Source organism: Coenobita brevimanus, chromosome 113 (assembly GCF_032717465.1).
Source record: "Coenobita brevimanus isolate Jiangsu-jjx chromosome 113, ASM3271746v2, whole genome shotgun sequence".
NCBI lineage: Eukaryota > Metazoa > Arthropoda > Malacostraca > Decapoda > Coenobitidae > Coenobita > Coenobita brevimanus.
The window spans coordinates 3,860,531-3,888,514 of NC_137066.1; positions in this window are offsets into that span (position 1 = coordinate 3,860,531).

Consider the following 27,984-nt stretch of genomic DNA (forward strand, 5'->3'; position numbering starts at 1 on the left):
CGCTGATTGCACTGCTCAGTTGAGTCTCGTGCGGTGTGGTGCGGTGAGGATTTGTCCTTTCTCGCCTTGGAGCTAAGATGCGAATGAATGAGTGTGTGTTGTTGACTAAATTGGGAGTGTGTCGTCCTGTCTCGGCTACCTCCCTTTCTTTGGGGGAAGCAGCCTAAATATATAGATAAAATAGATATACAGACTGAACAACCAAGGAGACATGACACATCCCATGTGTCTACTTGTCTACGACTGAAAATATGAGTTTATGTTGTTACCAGTGTAGCCATTTGAGATATATTGACCAGCGCCGGATTAAGTTCCATCAAGTTGGAAACCTAATACCAGGACCCATCCCTTTCCCATTTCATTTGCCTTTCCCTTTAATTACCATAATAAGAATAAGGGTAACGGCAAGCAAACTGCTTAGCTATGAGTACACCGACACCTTAATCCTGTAGGAACCCATAAATTCTCTATGTATATCTTAACAGGTGAACAAATGAAAATTTTACTGTGCGAAAGTTTGAATATGGAGTATGTGAACGATAGTGAATAGGTGAGATTGGGAAAGGAATGCAGATAAAAGAAAGAGGCGAAATTTTAAAGGGTTTTGAAAAGAACAACCAATTATGAACTGAATATTGAAGTGACAGACAAGCAGTATTGAAAATTAATGGTACTGAATATCAAATATGAATAATTATATAGTTAAGACAATTTGGCAAGTTTATATATAGAAAGAAGTAACATAGAATTATAATAGGCACACAGTTCATTGCCTCAGTGCAAGATCCATCTCATCCATGTAAATTTATGGTCGATCTTTCCCTCCTTAAAAAATAAAAAAATAAAACGAGCAGCTTCTCAACCCCACACAGAGTTTCTTAGCAACATCCCTCCTCCTTAACCGAACTCTACACATCACAAGCATAATTATACACGACACAATGCCATCACAGCCAACCAAAGCCTTCAACCAAATACCATTATCTTTCACGAACTACATAAAGATTTCCACTCCTCGGACACTCCCTTACCGAGAGAGACACAATCACACGAGTAGCCTACAGGAACTGTACACATTGCCTGACTCCAGTGCGGCCACCACCATTCCCTGCCACAATATCGACACATAATTTAAAAAAAAAAAAATCACCATTCTACCACTGCAGTACAGTCCGGTGCACCACAGTGCAATTACTTATCTCATAAACCACACCCTCACAACACTTCAGGATACGAGTATCCAGTACCCACTGAATGCACATCCAGATAAGCCTGAGATTACAACAACAGCAACAGCTACAACCACTACTACAACTACGACTACTACTGCAACTACTACTACTACTACTACTACGTAAAGGAAAAAAAAGTGTTCCATTAATTCTATCATCAACTTTATTGAATGGACATCATACACTATTGGAACAGGTGGATGGAAGCTAAATGTGTTGGAAGCCTGGGTTAGGAGAGAGAGAGAGAGAGAGAGAGAGAGAGAGAGAGAGAGAGAGAGAGAGAGAGAGAGAGAGAGAGAGAGAGAGTTCTAAAAAATTATGATACACAAAACCAATTTCAACAATCATATTCGAGGATTTTATGGACCCGCTACGGCATAAGTCTGAATGAACAATAATTTTGCTAAAAACATAAGGTAACATAAGGTATAGTTTTGCATGTGGGTCTCCTATCTCCCTCTGTGTACAAGAGTGACTGATGATGTCCAGAGTCACTTCCTTCCAAGGCATTAGTATGTGCAATCATTAAGACAAATCTGACTGAATTTGAACTATTTTTAAAAGTTAGTAGACGGACAGGCAAATCCAAATTAATGTTTCCCTCATTTCGCAAAGCCTTGTTAGTAAACAAACAACATTGCTATTATGACTAGATGAACAGTTCAAGTGGTTACTGAAAAAAAAAAATCACTCAAAAACACATTCTGGAATAATACAGACCAGTGCCGTAGACATGGTCTGAATAATGCCTGGCAAAGGTATTAGTTTGTGGCCCCGTTAACATCCAGCTTTATTTGGACTTTCTCAAATGTTAAAGTAAACTAATCAGTCAGTAGCCAATAGCAAAACCTTTAGTGTGATAGGGAGGATCTGCAGTCCTACACGCACCCTAGTCTGCTTTACCTTCACTTATTATTAATCATTAGCCATAAGTCATTGGCTTCACCTCACTCAAATGAATTTCAAAAGATAAGTAGGATTTACCAACACATCTGGGATCAAGATCTCTCAACTTATATTATGAAGTTGTAGGCGTCATCACTTTAAAATCTAAGCGTTCGCGCTAGCAAGCTTGCATATTCTCTTCTCTCTGTCTATTGCCAGACGACTTAATCCCGTAAGGGGTAGTAACAAACAGACTGCCTCCATGTCGCCCTGTCCCCCGCTATTTCATTGCCCAGCTCCCAGCTCACATCCCCCTCTCTCATATATATATACCTCTCCACTCCATCCCTCCATCTCATCCTTGGCCTCTCCTTCCCTGTCCCTCTCTCCACCTCACTCCCATACACTCTCCTCGTCAGTCTCTCTCTCCCCATCCTCTCCACATAGCCAAACCACCTCAGTGTGTTTCTCCTAACGCTTCCTATCACATCCACATCCACACCACAACGTTCCTTCATTTCCTCATTTGTCAGTCTGTCAATCCATGTGACTCCACATGCGCCTCTCAAATAACTCTTTTCCACTGCTCTCACTCTTCACTTGTGTCCCTCCAACAAGGTCCAAGCTTCACTTCCATACGTTCGAGTTGGTATCACAATACTGTCATGCAGTAACTTTTTTTTCTTATTTCGCTAAAAGAAGTTTGCCATCCCGCTTGCCTGATATTAGTGGACATTTTGAAATGGTCCATCTTATTTCAGATTGTGTGTACTATGAATTTAGGGGGGTTGGAACCTCATGACTAAGCATGGCGGGTCCAACTTGACTCAGGCTTCTTGCTCAAGTAGACAGTATTTTGGCTTTTTTCCTTCTTTCAGGACATGTAGGCGAATTTGGAGAAACACAACATATGAAAGCACATTAGGTACTCTTCCACAGGCTTTCCAACGATGTAAGATAGTCAGCTGTAGCTTTAAAATCTTCAGAGAAAACCTAATTTTTTATATTCATTTTGGTGCTCCTGGGCTGTTTCAGCAATATGGTGGTGGTTTGAGAAATGTGACGTAAGTAACACGTATTAATTTTTCCATAAGGTCTGTGACGATGTACAGGTACGTAGATCCACGGTGACGTAAACAGCTTCCGAGATAAGACAGTTTTGGTGCTCATTATGGTGCTTTTATCAGAAATAGTGATGGGAAAAGTTGAGAAATCGCTCTTGCAACGCGTACAACTATTCATAAGCTTCCCAACAACATGCATAGATTCGCTGTAGCTCTGAGTCCCAGAAAGAACAGCAGTAATTGGTGTTGGTTCCTACTCTGACGTTTTTGCTTTTTTTTTTTTTGGGGGGGGGGACAATTATGGAGGTGAATTTTGAGGACCATCACTTAGTAACATCTACTGTATTTTCCTACACTGTCCAACAATGTCCAAAGAACAGCTGGAGTCTTAAGTCTTCGTAAGAACACAATTTTCGTGTTGTCTGTGCTCGTTAGTGCTTTTTTTTTTGGGGGGGGCGTTTTTCATCAGTATGGTGGCTTCTGGCCTTTGGTTCCTTCTTCCCCTAAAAAAAAAAAAAAGCTTTGAAAAAAAACAAGTAGCATATCTTACTTTTTCATAAACTTTCCTGTGATGTGCATAAATCACCTATCGCTTAAATAGCGTCCGAAATATTAGTTTTTATGCTGTGGATGGCAAAGAGAAAGTCGACCAAATTGATAGTGTTCTTGCCCTGTTTCTTCGCTCATGCAGGAAGGATAAGAAGTTTTCATGTCATCTCCCTTGCAAATATTCTCCATCTATTCTTGCAGTGAGGTATTTCTATGATTTTTTTCCCATTTCCCATTTCTGATAGGCATCGTCATGTACTTTCTGCCTTAAGTGCCTTCTCGCTTCAAATTCACTCTCACAGACATCCTTTACCAGCATCATTATTAATTCATATCATGTAGAGCAGTGAGGGTAGCTCCATCTAGACCTGATAACGCATGTATGAAGAAAACTGAACATAAACACTCTTGGCCAAGCCATTATTTCATTATGTAAAACTTACAGCTTATTCAGCAATCCAGCTTTCCTGACATCTCTTTAAATACCAGAAACATAGATCTGTTACATCATGTTAATAAGTCTATACGATAGATCTATTTCAGCTACTAAATCAACACTTGGCTGGTTAAAGACACTGTCAGTTGAGTTAAATGGGGTTAACGTGAGAAATGATGCAGCTGCCAAAAATATCTAACGTAGTATTATTATACAAAGTATATTATTATACAAAGTAAAGACTTGTACTGCAGGAATAAGAGACTTGAAACAGTGAAGTAGGAGAACAGTTAAATACGGAGAGGTTAACTAAGCTTTAAAACCGAAAATAGGATTTATTCAAGTAAAATTCGTTATTTGCTTTGCTTAGGAAATATCGATTTTCTTCCCACAATAGCTCTTCAGTCGCCCCCCCACCCTCAACCATCGAAGCCCACAGGAGCGTGCATACTGTGCCTGTTTGGTAATCCCGCATTAATCTTGGTGTCCATTGTGGTAGGTCCCCCCTGTGTTTGAGAGGACAATCTCAGTGTTCTCTTTCTGTGGTGTCACCTCTACAGGATGCACCTCATTACCAGCACAGTCTTCAGATGGACAAGCTCACCTCTCAATGGGACTAACCTTAAAACATGATAAAGGACTTGGTTCACTATATTCCCCAGCACCACCCTTCCTGTATCAATAAAATGGATCCGTCTTCCAGGGATAATTCTGGTCTCCCACAGAACACGTCATACGAGTTCACATGCCGCACGGCAGTAGGGATGCACATGTCCTCAAGCCTCTCATTAATCCTAATGACTTTAAAGAGTACTTAGTCAATGGCAACAAGTCTGGGCAGTACTCATGTTAAAACTGCCATTTAAGTCTTTAGCTTTATCTCATTCAGCATAATACATTGTTCGGAGAATATTGCTCTCTTGCCAGTATCCCCTTCCTGAAGGCACCAGCCATTTCCCGAACCAAGAGCAATTGCCATATGTTCCATTTCCTGACCCTAATCTTTTCTACATCTTTCTTAATCATTTTAGTAATCTCTTGAAGACACCTGATGACATTTTATTTCCTCGTACAGCACCGAAGTATATCTATGATCCCATAAATAGGAGTCTGCCACCAATATAGCCTCCTCCTGCACATAACGACGGAGAACATACCCAGTGCATATTGCTGGTACAGGCTGCACTGGTTTCTGGCTATTTTTCTCAGCCATTTGTGATGGTAAGGTCACCAGAGCCACTCTCTTTGGCTGTTAACCCTGCATGACTGGTTGACCCATCAGGTTCACTTGTGCCCCCATTTGCAGTTGAACTCCTACAAGCTGTTCCATTTTTCATTGTATTTCCGTTCTTGCTCTCTTCATTTCCTTTCCTGTCTTCCGCTGGTGCAACCACAGCTTTCTTGATCATCGTAGCATTTCTTCAGTGCAACCATGTGGACTGAGAGAAGTGTTCTTCAGGGAGACTGTCACTTCTTGCAGGAGTTTGGACTTCCCCCTTTGAAACGCCATTCCCCCTCGTTATGGGTTGTATGACGTTTTTAGATACAACATGCCCTCGTAACTCCTATTTTATAACTCTCTCTCTCTCTCTCTCTCTCTCCTTTCCCTTAATCAGCACATCTCTCCTCGCAAGGCCACATTAATTAAGAAGTTATCTAAGGATCATGTTGCCTTAACTTTTAGTAATTCTGTAGTGATCTTTGTTTTTTGTTTTTTCGTTTTTTTTTTTTTTCTAGTGTGATGCTTTTGACTGGTAATTTTAGTAAGGATTAAGGTATTTAGTTTCTGAGAGAGAGAGAGAGAGAGAGAGAGAGAGAGAGAGAGAGAGACAGAGAGAGAGACAGACAGACAGACAGACAGAGACAGACAGACAGACAGACAAACAGACAGAGTATATTTGTCCACATGATTATATTTGCTCCGTACACCAAAGCCCTCTGCATCCTCAAACTTTTGGCAATTATCAAAAGTTAAGCTGTGTATGTGTGTGTATGTGTGTGCGTTTGTTCGTTTCTTGCACGAGAACGGTAATGCATACTGACCTAATTCTTTTTGCACTGGGTCGGAGTAAGTCCAGGGAGTGTCAGAAAAATACCAAACATAAATTTTTTATTACCTCCCGCGACGCTACGGCGCGGAATTACTGGAAATCGCAACACGCGAATATATGCAAAACAAATTTTTCCGACTTTCTGGTCAGAACTGGTCATTGTGGGCTCAATAACTGTGAGGAAACAGAGATGATGGTATTTGCAAACATTTTGTAATGGAAAAGCTATTAGTTAGTCCCGCAAAACTTGCAGGCAAGCACTAGTTGTTGTATATTGTGTGCTCTGTCCTATTAAGCTGCACGGCTTTTCCTTAGGAGTGGTTGGCAACAAATTGAAATTTTCTTTTCAATTTTTTTTTTTTGCTTAGGTATTTTACAAGCATATCCTTCATTTTTTTCCCTTCAAAACCGTATGAAATACTGACTGCCTTGATTCACCAGTATCTTTGTTTTGTAACTGCGTTCTTAGAAATATATATGAACGGCTAGTGTTTACGGTTCTTCCGGTTTTCGTTGTTGCTGCTGTTGTTTGACTCTGAATTAAGTTATCCGCACACACCTACTGGCATACCTCCCACACCCATCATGACAAGGTGTATTGCTCGTGCCTGTTCCAACAACCCACCACCATACCATGCCAGCTGGTGTAATCCCTTCCCATTCTTTCTCAAAATACCTTCATGTCTACCCCAGTCCACATGGATCGTCCAGATCCTGACTCACTTATCACAATCTTCGCCCATCTTTCCTGCTCCCCCCCCCCCATATCTCTAATATGTTATACTTCGCCACTTTTGTTTTGCAACTTGCTGGCCTACTTACAACACCCATCTTTACGTGGCAGACTTCCCCTGGCATGAATCACCATACCCCATCATTGCAATCTTTCTAGTTGTATAGATATGTTCATCGTTTTTAAAAAGCAAAACTACAGTGCAACTTTCCACACTAAAGTAATTAAAACTTTCCAAATTACTGTCTGCCTGTCTCTATTTATCTGTCTGTATGTGTGTTTATCATTCTCTCTCTCTCTCTCTCTCTCTCTCTCTCTCTCTCTCTCTCTCTCTCTCTCTCTCTCTCTCTCTCTCTCATTATGTTGATCTTTAATGAAAGCTGAAATCATATTCCTACCACCCACACTAAGGTAAAATAAGAAGGCTTGTCTGTCTGTACCAATCTCTACCAGTCACTGTCTGTCAGGTGGGTCTAGTATCCTTCTCACTAAGGCGTTAAAGTAACCGGACATGGCCTGTTCCAGTAAACTTTGCTCTGCTGTGGAACTGTAGAGGTGTTAGAGCTACCTGGGAGGAATTTCAGTTGCCCCTGGGTGAATTTCGTGCTTTCTGTGTTTACATTCAAGAGACTGGGCGGAGACAGGCCTCTTCCTGCTTCAAGAGGATACACAGTCTTCTAATTACCACCCTTTAATGGATTATAATGCTCAAGGTGGCTGTGCTACTCTATGCCGTTCTGGCATTCCATCCACTTTTTTTTTCTCTCTACCGTCCCCTCTTCTGGCGGTGGCTGTTTAGTAGCACTTGGAAAGGACTTGCATATTCTGTTGTCTCCGTCTCATTCCCTCTGTGCTTGTTTCACGTGCCGATCTTGACCACCATTTGTTCTTTTAGGTAGTCTAAATGGGCGTCATGCTTGGTGGGGTAATACCATTTGTAACTCTCGTGGGGATCTCCTGGGATCATTGGTTGAGGAGCTGGACTAGGTTCTTCTTGCTACGGATAACCCGACACATTTTCGTGTACAAACTGGAACCCTTCCTGTTATTGATCTTACTGCACAATGGTCTCCCTTGATTGTTGGCTACATCTTTCGTGCAAGAATTTTTCTGACATGCACGGTAGTGGTCATTATCATATTGTGGTCAAAGGGTTCACTCTCTGCTGATGGAGCATGTCCCTCACTGGTGTTTGGGTAAGGCTGATTTGGCAGAGTTTGCAGAACATTGTAGTCTTGACTGTACTCTTCAAGACTTTCAAAGTGCTGATGATGCAGAACAGCACTGCACATATACTGTATGTCAGACTGCTCTTTCCTAGAATTCCTTGACCGTCGGAAAAATTCTGTAGGAAACCTGTTCCTTGGTGTAATGAGATGAGTGCTTTGGTGAGTAGCGTCTACAAAGCTGTTAGTAGGAGATACTGGAAGGACAGAGATATCAAAATTCTGTGTGAGAAACCTCGTTCATGTTGTTGGTGGGTTCTATAAAAACTCTCATAGTACCTCATGGAGAACTTGTCTCGACTGTTATCACATCCATTGCTTTACCATTAATCTGGAATGTGAGGAAATTAACGGGCAAGTATTCCCTTTCACCTCCCCCCGGAAAATGTTCACGGATCTTCTGTATCCAACCCCTTGGAAGTATGTTCAGCCCTGGCAGAGAACATTTGCAGTGTCTAACGTGAAGATCACACTAAGCCATTTACGTGTCTCCAGTACAAACAGGAAAGGTCAAGTATATCCTTTCAGTCTAGTGGAAAGGAAACCTATAATAAGTTCTTTTCTCTCCGTGAAGTATGGGCTGCTCTAAGGCAATGTAGTGTCCCTGCACCTGGAGCTGATGACATTCCTTATGCCAAGGTTTGACATTTTCTGTATAAATCTGTTATTTTTGTTAGTACTTTAACCACAGATTAGAAAATGGGTATAATCCTCCCATTTCGTAAGACAGGTAAGGATCATTCTATCTGTCTCTATCTATCTATCTATCTACCTATCTTGAACCAGACGCCATAATCCCGTAAGGGATGGCTTAGAGTTAGTTGTTTTACGGGGAGGGACACTAACTCAGCCAACCCACTTGTTGATACGTAGAACGTACGAGTTGGTTATATTGTCACCACCCAGCATTGTAAATGGTTCAGACTTACAGGAAACCATTAGTTTTGTCATTCAATGTTAAGCCACCTGAAAAGGAAAGAAAAGTGATGAAAAGTGACATTAAATGATGGGAGATAATGTGGGGGAGGTGGGCAGACACAGACATAAAAATTGTTAAAGATGAAAGAAGAATTAGGCAGCATTATATCAAGTGAGTGGATGATGGGTCGCCACCACCTACAACCATGGATCGTTTTGATGTGTCTAATTATCGTCCCATTCGTTTGACACCTTGTGTGTGCCAGGTGTTTGAAAAGATGGCTAGCCTGAGGCTTGATCGATGTCTAGAGAGGATTGCATTGTTCTCTCTGTCACAAAGTAGTTTTTACAGGAAGAACTGAACATATGACAGCCTTGTCAGGCTTGAAATTGACAATGTGTGAGACCTGTGCATCTAGACAATATCTTGTGGCTCTATTTTTTGTCTTGGTAAAGGCATATGGTATCGCATGGCGCCATAGTATTCTTGGTCAACTTCACAGTTTTGGGCTTCATGGCCACTGCCATTGTTACTTGGCAACTTCTTGTCTAACGGCAGGTTTCATGTCGGTGTGGGTTCCTCACTTTATGACCCTCAAGTTCAGGAGGAGGGTGTTCCACAGGGAAGTTTGCATAGTGTTCCCTTATTTGCTGTTGCCGTCAGTGGCATAATAGTTTTCTTACATGAGGAAGTTTCTTCCCCCCTCTATATAGATGAATTTGCACTATGGTTTGCTGGCTTCCTGATGGCTGTTGTTGAGAGAAGAATGCAGCTAGCACTGGATAGGGTCACCAGCGGGGTGGATCGGAGAAGTTTCTGTTTTCTTCGGACAAAACCATAGCTATGCACTTTTGTGAAATAATGAGAGTTCACCCAAACCCTGGCTTATATCTCAGTGGGCGCTGACTACAGTGAATGGAGAAGACCAATTTTCTTGGCTTAACATTTGACTGCTTGCTGCATTGAGATTAGCATTTAAAACATCTAAGAACGCCTTATTTGCAGGCAGTGGATTTGTAGAGGGTATTGTGTCACAGCTCATCGGGTACTGACCGAAAAATACTCCTACAACTGTATGGGCCTTACTGGGGTCTAAACTTGCCCATGGTTGTGGGGTGTACTCCTTTGGTACTGTGTAAAGGCTTAGAGTCTTCGATCCTGTGCATCATGCTAGGTTGCGACTTTCTACTGATGCTTTTAGGTCCTCCCCGATTCCTACCAGGTTGGTGAAGACTAGCCAGCTCCCTTAGATCTCCTGCACAAGTCACTAATCATTTGCTGCCGTAACCATGTGAGACGTATGCTAGACTCACAGCTAGTTTGAGTGTCACAGGAGACATTTTTTCAATACAGTTATCACTCTCATCTTAAATGTCAGGACCAACTAGCCCCGGGCTCCTACGCTCCTCATGGGGCAATGTAGGATTGGATGATGGATGGATGGATTATGCTTCTCATCCTCACTCTCCACATCGCCTTGGGTACATGATCAGGCAGATTATAGGGAGACATATGGAAGTAATGCGAGTATAAGTGGCTGGGGAATGGCTGGGAGGAGGAGGGAGGTGAGAAGACAGGAAGAAATCAGTAGGATAGAAGTTGTGGAAGCAATGAACAAAGTTAAATCGGGGAAAGCCCCAGGAATTGATGGAGTGTGTGGTGAAATGCTGAAGCATGGGGGAGAGATAGCAGTAGAATGGATGTGGAAGATGTGCAGATTGGCCTGGGAGGAAGGTAGAGTCCCGGAGGATTGAAAGTCAGGTATAACTATTCCCTTGTACAAAGGAAAAGGGGAAAAAGAAGTGTGTGGTAATCATAGGGGCATTTGTCTTCTTAGTATAATAGGAAAAGTGTATGGTAGGATACTTATAGACAGAGTTAGAGAAAGAACAGAGAAATTAGTTGGGGAAGAACAGGGCGGCTTCAGGAAGGGAAGAGGTTGTGTAGATCAGATATTCATTCTTAGATCTTTAGTGGAAAAGTTTCTAGAGAAGGGAAAGAAGTTGTATGCGGCTTTCATGGATTTGGAGAAAGCATATGACAGGGTGGATAGACAAGGATTGTGGAAAGTGTTAAGAATATATGGAGTAGATGGGAAGTTGTTGAATGCTGTGAAGAGTATGTACGATGGTGCGAAGGCTGCAGTGCGTGTGGATGGTGAACTAAGTGAATTTTTCTCTTTGAAAGTTGGTTTGAAACAGGGATGTGTCATGTCTCCATGGTTGTTCAATCTGTACATGGATGGGGTAATAAAAGAGGTACAAGGTAGGGTAGTGGATGTTGGAGTGGCCCTGGTGAGAGAGGATAGTGTTTGGAAACTCCCTGTACTATTGTTTGCAGATGATACTGTGTTGTTGAGTGAAGACGAAGGGGAGCTGCAAGGCTTGGTGGATGAGTTTGAGAGAGTGTGTAAGAAACGGAACCTAAAGGTGAATGTAGGGAAGAGTTAAGTGATGGTCTTTGAGAGAGGTGAAGTTAGTGAATGTACAGCGAGGTTAGATGGTGAGGAATTGGAAAATGTGAGTACGTTTAAGTATTTGGGTAGTGTGATGAGTAAGGATGGAGGTTTGGAGGGTGAAGTGCTTGAAAGGGTACAGCAGGGAAGAAAGGTTGCTGGTTCTTTGAAAGCAGTGATAATAAACAGGGAAGTGAGAATGGAAGTGAAAAAGTTACTACATGACAGTATTGTGATACCAACTCTAACGTACGGAAGTGAAGCTTGGACATTGTTGGAAGGACACAAGTCAAGAGTGAGAGCAGTGGAAATGAGTTATTTAAGAGGAGCCTGTGGAGTCACGTGGAGAGACAGGCTGACGAATGAGGATATAAAGGAGCGTTGTGGTGTGGATGTGGATGTGATAGGAAGCATTATGAGGAACACACTGAGGTGGTTTGGCCATGTGGAGAGGATGGAGGGTGAAAGACTGACGAAGATAGTGTATGTGAGTGAGGTGGAGGGGGGAAGAGGGAGGGGGAGGCCGAGGATGAGATGGAGGGATGGGGTGGAGAGGTATATGAGAGAGGGGGGTGTGAGTTGGGAGCAGGGCAGTGAAATGGCTGGGGACAGGGCGACTTGGAGGCGATTTGTTTGTGGCCACCCCAAACGGGATTGAGGCGTCTGGCAATAGATAGATAGATAGAGACATTAGGTCTCTCTGAAGTGCCTGTCTGATCTGTCCTGCTCCCAAGGAGCGCTCAATGGTTTCTTTCTGAGGTGCAAGTGTGCAGAAATTTTGAAGGTACCAAATCTTCAGTCTCTTCTCAGACCCTTCATGTGTATATACAGACGGCTTTAATTAGACGTTGGTGTCGGCTTTGGGATGGTATTCCCAGATTTTGTGTGGTTGGGAAGTCTTCCTCTAGATGTTATCGTTTTAGCTTTTAAACTGGTTTTAGCATACGAAGAGACTTCATTTACTCCTTTTTGTGACTCGCAATGTGCCCTATTGGATTTGAGTGCTTTAATTCAGCCCATCCCCTGGCCCTTGGCGCTCTCGAGTGACTTTTCCTGATTCAGCAACGAGGTAAACTGGTCCAGTTTTTGTTGGATCCTGTACATGTTAATGTGAAGGGCAATGAGAGCGGGGATACTGTACATTTGCTAAAGCCGCGTCTTCTCGACGACCCCTTACCATTTACATACTTCATACTTCCGATACGGCTCGTTCTTTGAAGTCTGCGATTAGTGCTTGTTGGCAAAGACAGCAGCATGCTACTGTTAATGATAATTTAAAGGAGATATATCAAACTGTAGTTGTTTCGAAAGTTTTCTCTTCCATGCCTTGGTGATTGAAGGTGGCTGTTGCCCGGCTTCACACTGAGTACTCACGACATACTCACGGGTACCTGATGTGTGGTGGGGCTCAGCCGTATTATGCTGACTGTCTCCCCTTACTGATCATCACCTGCTGGCTGAGTGTCCGTGTTTGGGAGATTTGCGTCAGAGGTTTCTTCATAGGCATAAGGGGGCAGATGGTGCCTACTATCTGTCCTAGATGCTTGGACAGGCCTCTGGCTATGTGACTGATATTCTTTATTTTATTAAAGAGCCAAATTTCCTGCACTTTATATGGTTGTTTTTTATTTAGTTATTTATTTTACGGTAATTACACTTCGAAGCAAATATTTTGTTCGTACGCAAGTTGTAACGTTTTAACACTTTTTGGCACCATATGGCAGAGTTGTTGCGGAGCAAAGTTATTATTTAATAATTCACAATCACAATTCACTGTCTGTCTACTTGACTCTTTGTCTCTATCTCTTCTGATATCTAATATCACATTGACTTCCCGCAGTGGTGTAATTTGGTCTCCTCGCTTTGGTTTCATCATCTACTGCTTCTTCATTCTTTCTTTTTCAATTTTCCGTTTGATGCCATTCATTCATTTCTTCAGCAATTCACTTCAGGCTTGTAACAATTGCTCCTTACTCAGATATCCGCAGGCACTTATTTTTCTTTTAAAAAATGTGGGTCTTTTAAAGGGTTTTATGGGATTAAAGGTTAAAGAAGATAAAAAGCAAATATTGGGGTTCAACGTTTTAATGTTGTTTATTCATCATGGTAATTAACGAAGAAGTATGTCAGTGTGATGTAGCTGTGAGGAGCCCTTCTTGAATGCCCTTGGGAATGTTGGAAGTCTTTAGTAAGATTATCTGTCTTTATTATTTGTTAAAACAGCAATTGTAGCATCTCTCACTCGATAACGACCTGTCGCTATTCCTGTCTGCCTGCCTGCCTGTCTGTCTGTCTGTCTGTCTGTGTCTGTCTGTCCCTCGCTCTGTGTGTGTGTGTGTGTGTGTGTGTGTGTGTGTGTGTGTGCTTCTGTGTCTTGGCATCACTATACCAGACCTCACACTTAAGTAATATAAAGACGAATCCCTCATCCCCAGCTTCACCCTCCTCCCCCGTTTTCCTGTCACCCATCATTCCCTCTCTGAGCTTTTTCACACCATAACCTTTGTTGTCATGGCCAAGGCAGCCAGTCGCAACGGGGGACGTGATGACAGTTTCTTCAGAGGGGGGCTCGCGTGATGGAGAAATGGTCAGCGAGGATGTCTCTCGACTGAGTAAAGTTGTTTGGTGTTGGCCTATGTAGAATTCTTTGGTGTGAAAGAAGCAAAAACAGGTTACTTGACATAAATTTTGAATCCTCTTATTGACAGAGATTCTCACGGTAGAACATTTAGTCCAAATACAACGTCCCACTTGAATGAACCATCTCCACTGAAAGCGTTCACACCTTGAATCACATGATATTTTGCTGATTCTTATTGCTACTCACTGATGACTTTTTTCAGCTTAAGAAACTATATCACTGAGCGTGCTGATGAAGTTGAGAAAAATGGTCTGCAGCTGGGAAGGATAAACTAAAATACAGTATCATCACCGGCGAAGGGTAAATGCTCATGTTGGAGAGAGAGAGAGAGAGAGAGAGAGAGAGAGAGAATGTAGCATCAGTCCACCACCAATTAGAGGGCGACTTACCTGCAGCCTTAAGGCTTCCTCTTGTTTGGGGGTGTTTGTCATACCTCCTGCCTCACTGTTGTTATCACTTTCTTCGCTGTCATGGCTTCCTGGTTTGCTTCCTTAGTCTATTTTTTCCCCTCTTCCATTACTGTTTTCTTGCGTAATCATCATCACTGCCCTTCTTGTTCCTCTACTTGTCCGTTTCGTCAACGTTTCTGCTTTTTCCTTTGCATTTTCAGTACTTCCATCACAGCCCACCTTGGAAGTGTCACGTAAAGCCCTTCTTCAGTTTATAATTATAGGTTGTTGGAAATGATTTCCACCATCCAGTCGAATGTTTTTTATTAGTTTTTACGTTAACTTGTGTCTTTTCTTTCATCATTGTCATCATCTTCTTGGCCATATACCTTACTGTGTGGCAAGAAATTAGAGAAACATGAGGCAGAGGAGGAGGAGGAGGACGGGAGAAACAATTAGAGAAACAGGAGGAGAAAGAAGGGAGGAAAGAGGAGAAGGAGGATAGGGAAAGAGAGGGAAGAGCAGGACGAGGAGGAAGGGGAGAAAGGGGCAAAGGAGGAGGGAAAGAGAGGGAAGTGCAGGAGAAGGAGGCAGAGGGTACAGGGACCTGTTTACTCTTCCGTTTCTTTGGTCATGGCCATCACCCTTCTCTGTAATTGCTGTCTACTTTACTTCTTTCAGTTTCTTATTGCGTTCGCGTTCTTTCACTCCTTTCTAATAATCTCTCCCTTCTCGTCGTTCCCCCGTTGTCAATTACGTCAGCATTTTGTTTTCTCCCTCACTTTTGTCACCACTTTCCTTGCTGATACTTCTATTGTTTCGCCTTTTCCCTTCCTCTTTTTTTCTTTAATTAACTTCCATCCCTGGGGGTAGGGGGGTTTCTAGAATACTCCCCCAGTATCCCTGCTTGTCGTACGAGGCGACTAAAAGGGTTGGTGGTGGGTTAGTGCCCCACCCCGTAAAAAGAACTAACTAAACAAGCGAATAAAGCGCCTCGGACCAGGACTGACCATACGTTGACGAGAACGGACAAAAGACATTCTTAAGGTGGAGACGTGGAATGTGAGAGGAGTGAATGATGAAGTGAAAGAGCGAGAGATTATTCAGGTGCTTGAGGATGCAAGAGTGGATGTATGTGGACTGACTGAAACTAAATGGGAAGGTGAAAGGGTGAGAGAATGGGAATATGGTTTAGGTACATGTGCAGGAGTTAATGAGAATGAGAGGGCAAGAGAGGGAGTATGTCTGATGATAAGCAAGAAGTGGAAGGAGAATATAAGAGAGTATGGAACGGTGGGTGCAAGGATTGTATGGGTGAGGATGAAAGTAAGTATACAAGCGTGGGCGATTGTGTGTGTGTATGCTCCGACAGAGGACCGAGTGGCAAGAGTGAAAGAGGAGTTTTGGGCGAGTGTAGAAGCATGTATGGACAAGTTTGAGAGGAATGAGAGAGTGTTTTTGATTGGAGACATGAATGGCAAAGTCGGGAATGTACGAGTGGATGGAATGGTTGGTCAGTGGGGTGTGCCAGCTGAAGTAGATGGGAATGGTAGTGCTTTGTTGGACATCTGTGCTGGTAAGGGGTTAGAAATAGCTAACACCTACTTTCGGCATAAGATGATCCACAGGTATACATGGAGGGTTCTGAGAAGTATGGATGGTGAACTTGTTGAATGAAAGGCAATGACAGACTACGTGTGTGTGGATGAGCGAATGAGACGACAAGTGGTGGATGCAAGAGTGTGGAGAGGGTGGGGGAATGGAATCTCGGACCATCACTTAGTGATGGCCAAGGTGAGGCTGCAAAGGAAATGGTTGAAGAGACGAAAGGGAAGACAGGAGGAAACAGCTCCTGTGAGAAGAGTAGAGAAATTGCAAGTCAGTGAGAGAATGGCAGAGTATAAGAGCATTGTGGAGGAAAGATTGGGAAGGTATGAGTTAGAGCAGATGGAAGGGGTGGAAGACGTATGTAAGATATTCACGGAAGAGATAGGTGCAGCTTGTGAATTTGTTTGTGGAGTGAGGAGGAGATGCAAGGATGTGCAAGGGACAGCATGGTGGAATGATGAGGTGAAACGAGCTGTGGAGCAAAAGAAGAAGGCATATAGTGAATGTCTAACGAGTAGAGGTAGGGGAGAAGATGAGTGAGAGAAAAGAGAGGTATTTGTGAGCAGGAGAAGGGAGGTGAAGAGACTGGTGAAGGAGAGTAAGAAGAAAGTGGATGAAGAATTTGGGAGAAATCTGAGTGTGAAATGGAGGAAGAGTAAGAAATTGTTTTGGAAGGAGGTAGAGAAAGTAAGGCAGTGTGAAAGGGGAAATAGTAGGGGAGTGAAAGATAGGAATAATAAATTGTTGGTGGAGAAGAGAGAGAAATTGAGGAGATGGAAGGAGCACTTTGAGGATTTGTTGAATGAAGAGAGTGAGAGTAGTGCGAGTATAAGAGGTTGGGGAATGGGTGGGAGAAGGGGAGGTGAGAGGAGGGAGGAAGAGATCAGTAGGGCGGAAATAGTGGAAGCAATGAAGAAGATCAAGATGGGAAAGGACCCAGGAATTGATGGAGTGTGTGGTGAAATGCTGAGGTATGGGGGTGAGATTGTAGTGGAGCGGATATGGTAGTTAAGTAGATTGGCTTGGGAAGAGGGGAGGGTTCCGGAGGACTGGAAATCAGGTATAATTGTTCCTTTATACAAAGGAAAAGGGGAGAGAGAAGTATGTGGTAACCATAGGGGTATTTGCCTTCTTAGTGTGACTGGAAAAATATATGGTAGAATACTCAGTGATAGGGTTAGGCATATAACAGAGAAGTTAGTTGGAGAAGAACAAGGGGGATTTAGGAAGGGAAAAGGGTGTGTAGATCAGATATTTGTTCTAAAATTTTTAGTGGAGAAGTATCTAGAGAAGGGAAAGAAAGTGTATGCTGCCTTCATGGACTTGGAGAAAGCTTATGACAGAATAGATAGACAAGGTATGTGGAAGGTACTGAGAATATATGGAGTGGAGGGGAAATTGTTGAGTGCTGTGAAGAGTATGTACGAAGGAGTTAGGGCTACGGTGCGAGTGGATGGTGAGCTGAGTGAGTTCTTTGATCTCAGTGTGGGACTGAAACAGGGTTGTGTGATGTCTCCATGGCTGTTTAATATATACATGGATGGCGTTGTAAAGGAGGTGCAAGGTAGGGCAGTGGATGTGGGGCTGGCCCTAATGAGTGAGGGTGGGATTTGGAAGATTCCGGTGTTGTTGTTTGCTGATGATACAGTATAATTGAGTGAAGATGAATGGGAGTTGCAGGGTTTGGTGAATGAATTTGGGACAGTGTGTAGGAAGAGGAATCTGAAAGTTAATGTAAACAAGAGTAAAGTTATGATGTTTGAGAGGAATGAAGTCACAGAATGCACGGTGAGGTTGGATGGTGAGGATATGGAGAATGTGAGTGCATTCAAGTACTTGGGTAGTGTGATGAGTAAGGATGGAACCTTGGGGGATGAAGTGCGTGAAAGGGTACAGCAGGGAAGGAAGGTTGTTGGTTCACTGAAAGCAGTGATGAGAAATAGGGAGGTGAGTATGGAAGTTAAGAAGTCACTGTATGATAGTATTGTGATCCCTACCCTGAATATGGAAGCAAGGCATGGACCTTGCGAGAGGGGAACAAGTCAAGAGTGAGAGCAGTGGAAATGAGCTACTCGAGAGGAGCATGTGGAGTGACATGAAGGGACAGGTTGACGAATGAAGAAGTGAAAGAACGTTGTGGGGTGGATGTGGATGTGGTTGAGAAGATTAGGAGAAATACACTGAGGTGGTTTGGACATGTGAAGAGAATGGAGAATGAAAGACTGACTAAGATGGTGTATGTAAGTGAGGTGGAGGGAGGGAGAGGGAGAGGTAGACCGAGCATGAGGTGGAGGGATGGAGTTGAGAGGTATATGAGGAAGGGGGGAGTGAGTTGGAGGGAGGGTAGTCAAATGGTGGGTGACAGAGCGACTTGGAGGAGTTTTGTCTTCGGCCACCTTTTGCAGGATTAGGGCGTCGGGCTATAAATAGAACTTCCATCCTCACCTTTTTTTATCTGCCTCTAGAGACGCCAAGTGTACAGTCTGTGATAAAGTTGGTCTACTGTTCTACTGCGCTTACTTCACGCTTTTGGCATCGTCACCTTACTCCATGGTGCATCATATCAATGAACATCATGTACTGTACAGGCAAAGAAAAGTGCAAAACCTTTCTCTGCTTAGGAATATTAGCTAGCAGACGAGAGTGACGAGCAGAATTGGCAGTGGTAAGGATTTTTTTTTTCCCAGTGTAGAAAAGCAGCATGCTTATTTTTTCCTTTTTCTTGTTGACATCTTCATCATGTTATCCATGGTGTTATCGTGCGAATTTTAGTCAGCTTAGGAGAACTGGTAAGTATGAACAGATATATGAGCGTTTTAACTAACTGCTCTAGTTAGAAAGGTATATCCTTAACCCGTCACGTCCCGAGGTTTTCCGCACCTCCGACATCCCCCAGTCCCGAGGTATTTTCGATTTTTTTTTTTTTGACTAAAACCTTCGCTTTTGGTGAGAAACATCGAAAATTCATAGAGAAATCGCTCACCTGAGGTTTAAAGTGCCCAATCCAGGTAGGAGTTCCTCCTTACCTGAGTGGGTTTTCTAACATGCTGGCACCAAAGAAAACGAGTTCTATGGGAGGGTAACTATTTTATCCACTCATAAATGGTATTTATTTATTTACTTGGTACGAATGTATATGTAGTATGTGAGTATATTGGTTTTCAAGCAGTAATAAAGGCATTATAAGCATTGTTTCACTCACTAACTAATCACCATACCTGACCTTTTTTTGCCACATTACCTGATCATTATTTCTGGCTGTTTCTTCTTCTAATGCTATGTAAACATTGTCCTCCACATTGTCATCGATTGGGGAATCACTCTGGCCCTGAATATCTTTACTAGGCAGGTCACTGGTAACAGGTCCTTTGCCAAGACAATGGTGTGAGGGGGGGAGGGGGGAGGTTATGCAGTGTAAGGCATTGTCCCTGCTTGGCATCTTGTAGAGGAATAGAGGAAGGTGTCCCGTGTATACATACGAAAAATCACGAGCGAAAATTGAAAATTGTGCAAATTAGGGACCTTGCAATTGCACGACGTACTGGTACGTCGCCGGGACTGGCAAATGCAAATCGTTGCAACGTACCCATACGTCGACGGGATGGGGCGGGTTAAGTGGCCGTAATTGTATGGAGACAGCAAGAATGTAATTTCAATTAAGTAATCGGACTGAAGGGGTTAAATAACTTGAAACGTCCCTCATTACATCGTTTTTTCTTCCAACCATGCCCCACCGCCCACCACTATAGCAGCCTGTCCTGCCCACTCCTCCGCAACCAGTCAACACCGTTTTTTTTTTTTTTCCTCTACTTTCAGCTTTTAAAATTGATCTGGCACTTACTCCTCCCCACCACCAATACAGCACAGTTCTGCACAGGGTTTACCCGTTCCTGCCGCACCACCCACCTCCATCATACTCCTTACCACCTAATCCTTCCTGTTTCCACACAATTTTTTTAATCCTCTACCAACGCCCTGCACAGTACCTACCCACTTGCAGCACCATCCTTCACGGCATATACTTCCTGCGTTATGTCCCACCACCACTACCACCAGTACATCCCACTTCTCATTACCAGTCACACCCATGTCTGCTCTGATGTGGTGAGTATTAAGAATAAGAGTGCCTCAACTACCAACCAACCAACACCGCCCATATTCGTAGGGTGTAGGTCTACCTTCCCACCACCACCACCGTCTCCACCCAAGCCACCCAGTCTTGAGCTGCGATTTGACGCATCTGTTAAAACACACCAAACGGGCTGATTTATGGCACGTGCCTTTATAGGTATGACAACTTGAAATCGACTTAAAGGACCTTCCACTTAATCCATTCAATTGTTTCTCTCCATTCTTTCCTTTCACTTTCATTACCTTTTGCATTCTCTTTTCTTGTCACCACAAAATGATTTAGCACAACGTAGGAAGAACCTCTGTCAGTAAAGGGGTTGATGAAGGCAGCAAAACCTCCTCTATTCAGCAAAGTATCTGCAAATATCAATAACAGTGGGTGAAGACAGCAAGGAAAAAAACGTCCTCTTGCCAAACGGGCTAAACGCTTTCCCTCTTATAACATTTCCCTCTCTTGTTGTTCAGTTTTTTGTCTATCTCCATACGAAATTCTGCCTGGTTGCACTTTCTGTTTCCATGTTTATCTATCATTCCTTTTGTCTGCTAGTTTGCCATTTAGTCTGCCTGTTCGTTCTCTCTCTCTCTCTCTCTCTCTCTCTCTCTCTCTCTCTCTCTCTCTCTCTCTCTCTCTCTCTCTCTCTCTCTCTTTTCATTCATATCCTCCACTATCCATTTTCATTCCTTTACCCCAACTGTCACAGTCTCCCTCACCATCGCAAATATTGTTCCTTCAGTTAGCCTGTTCACTCCCGTCCCATAAAGCTTAGCTCTCTAGTACAGAGAGAGAGAGAGAGAGAGAGAGAGAGAGAGAGAGAGAGAGAGAGAGAGAGAGTTGCAACTATATACAGGCCATATTAACCTTATGGGCTGTAATATTAATGACAACTTCAGGTGTGTTCCCATACATAACAGGACAGGCAATATAAATGTTATTATTATATATTGTTGTTGTTGCTCTTTCAGGCTCGTTTGAACGTGAACCCGATGGACTGGAAACTGCAGTTGCGCTTTTCCTGCATTTCATTATATTCCTTTAGGGGAGTCAGGGGGACTTGAAAGACTTTTGTACAACCATTATGTCGGGGCACGAATGTGAAGGCGTCCTTCCCCTGCACCATTTCATAGACTTTAAAGACATTCTCTCTTTCTCTCTCTCTCTCTCTCTCTCTCTCTCTCTCTCTCTCTCTCTATATATATATATATATATATATATATATATATATATATATATATATATATATATATATATATATATCATACACTTTCTCTAAGTCCATGAATACCCAAATCACATCCTCGCCTTTCGCTAAATACTCTTCACACACTTGTCTCACAGCAAACACCTGATCCACGCATCCCATCCTTTTCCTACAGCCATACTGCTCATCATCAATCACTTCCTCTGTACCCTCTCTCTCTTAATTAACACTCTACCATACACCTTACCAACAACTCTCAACAGACTTATACCCCTAAAGATAGAACATTCATACCTATCACCCTTGCCTTTGTACAACGGGACCACACAATCACTTGCCCAGTCTATTGGCACCATACCTTTCAGGCATTCCACAGCACACCCATCCATGCCTACAGCTTTCCCTTTTTTCATCTCCTTTACTGCCTCCTGCATTTCCTCCTTCGTGATCAAAGAATCATTCAAATCTCCCAACACATTTATTCCTTGCACCCTTCCATCCGCGACAATCCTAGCCTCCCTTTCCTCCTCTACATTTAACAATCTTTCAAAATACTCTGCCCATCTCTTCCTAACTGCATCCATCTCAGTTAACATCCTTCCATCCACTGCTTTAACTCGTTCTTCCTTCTCAGACTATCTCTTTCGCACCCTTTTCACCTCCTTCCAAAACATTTTCTTATTCTGTTGAAAATTCTCAGTCAACCGTCTACCTCACCTCTCATCTGCTGCCACTTTAACATCACGCACAGCCCTTCTCGCCCTATTCCTCTTTTCCTTATACCTCTCATATGACACCTCATCCTTCCTCTGCAGCCACACTTCATATGCATGTCTCTTCTCAGCCACAGCCATACTTACTTCCTCGCACCACTATTCACTCCTTTTCTTAAATCGTCACCCACACGTCTCACACCATACACCATGTCCCACCACAGCACTCTTAAATAACTGCCATTCCTCCTCCACACTGCCATTTTCCTGATCTTTCACTGCATTCCACTCATCTTTCAATTTCTCCTGATACTTTATCATTTTCTCTCTTTTATCCAACTCACTCACTTTCAAAATCTCCCTGCCACACCTAACTCTCCTAGCTCTCATCCATCTCTTACATACTCTTAACTTTCCCTCCACCAGGTAGTGGTCAGACATACCTGCACCCTCCCCTCTCAATACTCTCACATCCAACAATCTTCCTCTTACATTCCTGGACACAACCACATAGTCCATCAGTGCTTTATCAACAACCCTTCCACCCTCCTGTCTCACCCATGTATACTTATAAATATCTTTTCTCTCAGACAGGGTATTTCCAATCACCATCTCTCGCTCAACGCACATCCCTATCATATCGCTCCCCATTTTCATTTCTTCCAGGCACACCATGCATACCAAATACACATTCAACTGTTACATTTTCCACTCTAGCATTCAGATCTCCCATTATTACCACATTCACATTCGTTCCAAAACTCTGCAGACACTCATCAACATCATTCCAGAAAGACTCCCTCTCTTCTTAATCCCTTTCACTACCAGGCCCATATGCACTCACAAACACCCACAACTCACATTCAAATTTCGCTTTCACTCAGATCAGTCTCGATGACACCTCCGCCCATTCAATCACACACTTCTGTACTTCCGGACTCACTAACAGAGCCACACCTTCTCTTGCCCTTCCTCTATCAACACCTGACAATCTTTCATTCACACTTCCAAACATAGACTCACCCTTCCCTTTCATCTTCGTTTCACTCGAAGCTAACACATCCAACTTTCTTCTCACAAACATTCTCCTAATCTCCTCCTTATTAGCCTCAATCGTACTACATCCACGCACATTCATAGACCCAATCTTCAGGGTACGGGGATAACTCCATCCCCCATCCCTTTCTCTGGCCTGTCTCTTTTTAGGAACTGAAAAACAGAGGAGGGGGTCCCTAGTCCCCTCACCCCGCCCTTTTTAGTCGCCTTTTACGCCACGCAGGGAATACGGTGGCAGTATTCTTCCTAACACAACCTGGCCCCAGAGTAGTAGTACCACCCCATAGTGCGGCCAGGTTGTGTCCACCGCGCCACTTGTATCTATCTATCTATCTCTCTATCTGTTTCTCTCTCTCTCTGTCTCTGTCTCTCTCTCTCTTTATTTATCTATATCTATATCTATATCTATCTATCTATCTATATCTATCTATCTATATATATATATCTGGGCTTAGTTCCAACTTAAATTCAGTCCATTTTTTCTTACAGTCCATATCCCCTCTGGCGCTATTCCTCACAGAACCACAAATCTCACCGTCTACTAAAATATCCCTATATTGTTTTCCCGGTTACCATCTCCTCACAAACTTTCGTAACAAGGGTGGCACCTGTTGTTATATGAAATCCCAATATGTAGTTGACACTATTTTAAACTTCAGCCAGTTTTGATTACTCATTGTATAAACTAAACTGTCAAAATATTACCAAATATATCTGTGTAGTCTACCGCTCCCCTGGTGCTTCTTCGGAACCCAGTGTACTTGATTCCATTTCCACACAGCTGAGTATCCTTAACCTTACCCTTAGCACCGAAATTACCATTTTGGGTGATTTTAACATACATAATGTTGAATGGCTATTGCATTCTGCCAGGACTGACGATGCTGGTCTAGAATGCGAGCTGTTTGCAGAGTCGTTTAATCTCACGCAATTGGTAAAGCAACCAACCAGAATACCAGATAATCCTGACAATAATGCCCATCTTGTGGATCTGTTCCTGACAAAGAATCCAGATCAGTACAGGATAGAGGTATTGTCTCCACTTGGATCCTCTGACCACAATCTCATCAAAGCCTCATTAATTAGTCCCCCCACACCTCCCCGTTCTGAACCTGTTGGGGTGACCTGATGACACTTTGATAGGGCAAACTGGGATGAATTTAGAAATTATCTTGCTGACATTCCAAGGCAGCCTTTCTTCTCTAGTGATATCAATTCTACCCAGTCCAATATTTGCGACTTAATACTAGCTGGTATCGATTTATTCATATCAAGTCAACAGTTCACTAAAAGATCGAACTCTCCAAAATGGTTTGATGGCAACTGTGCCAGAGCAACAGCCCAAAAGTCATTAGCATATAACTCTTGCTTAAAATAAAAAAAACATCTGAATCACTCTCTCAATTTAAAATTGCTAGAAATCATGCAAAAGCTGTAATAAATCTCGCTAAATCGAACTTTCTTCAAAAGCAAGCATCAAAACTACTTAACAGCCCTAATGACAATAGAATATTCTGGTCAACTCTCAATTTTTTCAATAATAACTTGAACAAGTCATCATCCATTCCCCCACTAAAATCTCCAGATGCCAACATTACAAATAACATGCATCGGAAAGCAGATCTTTGCCTGTACATTTGTCAGAAATTCTACCTTAGAGGAAGCCAGCCACAAATTCCCAGCACTAGAACTTGACTCTCCCGAAATTGTTCCACTTAAAATACGGACAAGGTACGTGAAATCCATCCTAGACAATTTACCTACCAACAAAGCTCCAGGCCCAGATGGAATTCCGCCAAATATTTTGAAAAAGTGTTCCCCAGAACTTGTCTCTGTTCTAGTTAAATTATTCAGACTATGTATACATACTTCTTTATTTCCTAATTAATGGAAAGAAGCCAATATCCACCCAATTCCAAAGAAAGGAAGTTCCTCTGACCCCTCTGATTACAAACTAATAGCTGTCACATCTTCTCTTGGTAAGGTGCTTGAAACTGTAATTAATAAGCACATAGTTAAACATCTTGAATCCAACAACTTAATTAGTGAGAGATAATATGGTTTTCGCCAAGAAAGATCAACCATTGACATACTCAATCTCCTGACTCATACTACCCATCAATCAGTTGACCTACATAGAGAAACTCATGCAGTAGCCCTGGAAATTTCTAAAGCTTTCAACAGAGTGTGGCACCGTTCCCTGCTGTCCAAATTCCCTTGCTATAGACTGAAATCTTTTGTTCCTTTGCTTTCCTCATATCTCAGCAACAGAAAAATAAGAGTAAAAGTAGATGACGTATATTGCAATTTCCACTCAGTTAATGCCGGCACGCCGCAGGGATCAGTTCTGGCGCCAACCCTGTTCCTGGTTCATATTAATGATCTCTTATCTTCACCCACAATCCCATCCATTCATATGCAGATTACTCAACACTTCATAGTTCATTCACATTCAGACATCCATTTACAAAGTCTGATATCTCTAACTCTCAACTCAGTACAGCCATCTCCATAAATCAAGCCCTATCTATGATCAGTGAATGGGGACAAAATAACCTTGTCTCATTTAATGCTAGTAAAACTAAATATATACAGTTTACTAATAGACAGGTATTGCCAGAATCGTTTATTACTTTCAATGCTACAAATATTCCCATTTCCAAAAGTATTGAAATTCTCAGCGTCTCACTTAACAATGCCCTCAGCTGGACCTCTCATATCAGATCACTTGCTAAAACCGCCTCAAAAAAACTTTGATTATTGTACAGAGTCCGTAACTTCTTCACTGACGAGCAGTTAGCTATAATTTATAAGTCATGTGCACTCTCACCTTGAATACTGCTCACACTTGTGGAATGGTTGTGGAAAGATTGCATTAAAACAACTAGACAAAATTAAGAACAAAGCTGTTAGAATTATTAATAATTCTGCTATTACTAATAAACTACCTCCCCTACAAGTAAGAAGGAATGTTGCCTCCCTTGCATTATTTTACAGATATTTTTATATAAAATGCTCAGACGAAGTTGCGTCCATTGTGCTACCTCTCCATGCCTTCCCTCGTGCTACACGGGCATCTGGCAGCGCTCATGACTGGAATGTCACTCAGCCTTACTGCAGAACTTCTGCCTATCAGAATTCTTTCATTCCCCGAACTACATCTCTCTGGAACTCGCTTCCCCAGAGTTGTTTCCCTCCAAACTTCAACCTACAGCTCTTCAAATGTAACTGTTACAGATATTTTTTGAACAGAGGACACCAGTTATATGGTGTATGGATTTTTTTTTTATTCATTTGTTTTTCCCTTCTCTGTTCTGTAATTATATATATATATATATATATATATATATATATATATATATATATATATATATATTATATATATATATATATATGTATATATATATACACACACACACAGGATGTCCCCCCAAAATGTACTCACTCTTTGACTGCCCATTACTCATACAATATTTTGTTTTGTTTCAGATGCAACTAACGTGAAATAATGGCAGACGTACGACTAACTTTTGAAGAAAATTTGTCATAAAGTGCTACTGGAAGTACGAAAACGTCACGTAAGTGCAAAGACAATTTAGAAGACAGTTTCACAGAGATCCACCAACGCGACGCACCAGTGCTGGCATCAGAGATAAGTTTGAAGCAGATGGAACCGTACACGACGTCCATAAGCAACGTTCTGGAAGACCACGGACATCCACCAGCCCCGCAAGAGAAGAACAACTGCTGGAAACCCTCCTCCGATCCCCACAGAAATCCATACGACAATCGGCTCGTGAGATAGGTATCCCAAAATCGAGCGTCCATCGTATGTTGAAGCGAGTCCATTGGAAATGTTACATTCTGACATTAATCCACGCTCTCTGTCACGGGGTTTTTAATATCACGGTGTTTTTTAAATAAAAATATATGCTTAAATATTATTTGATTGATAATAATATTCAATAATATTGAAGAGCAGAGACAATGATTGTCTTGCTACATCAAGCAACGATTACTTTACGCTGGCTTATGCACGATTCTCTAAGAACGAGAATTTATAAACTTTCTCAACAGTACACAGCAGAGACTAATTACTCACAATTGCTGAATTACTGTACTGTTAGCCTCTGGAGAAAGTTACTTCACCCCTGACAATAAATAACTAATACTAATAATAATATCAGGCTCTTGCTGATGCTTTAACTCCTATCTGGCACAACGGATTTTAAGTTAATACCACAAGACTGGTCTAAGTACCAGTTATGAAAGCAAACGTTTATGCAAGCTAGGAGCTATATGGAAAATAAGCTTAATTATGGAGAAATGAAACAAGATTTTACTTTACATTAAGCTCAAGGAAAAGAACTGTTAAATTAATTAATTACAAAAAATAAATTTAACGTTACAATTCAAATCGAATCAATGAGACGCACTCACCCACTCACGCAATAGCTAAATACTTACGCCTAGGAAAAAAAGACACCTTAATTAAACTCTTATAACTAGGATTATACAAAAAGAAATACCGGTCGATGAATGCTATGTATCACCCGGGGGGTGGGAGGACTGGATTAACTGTGAAGTGGAGTTTGGGTACTAGCTGACCTCTCACACTGCTGGCACAGGACCTCTCTCCGTCACAGCAAACACTAGACTGACTAAGTCGTGGGAAAGACAAAGGGAGCAGTAGGCCG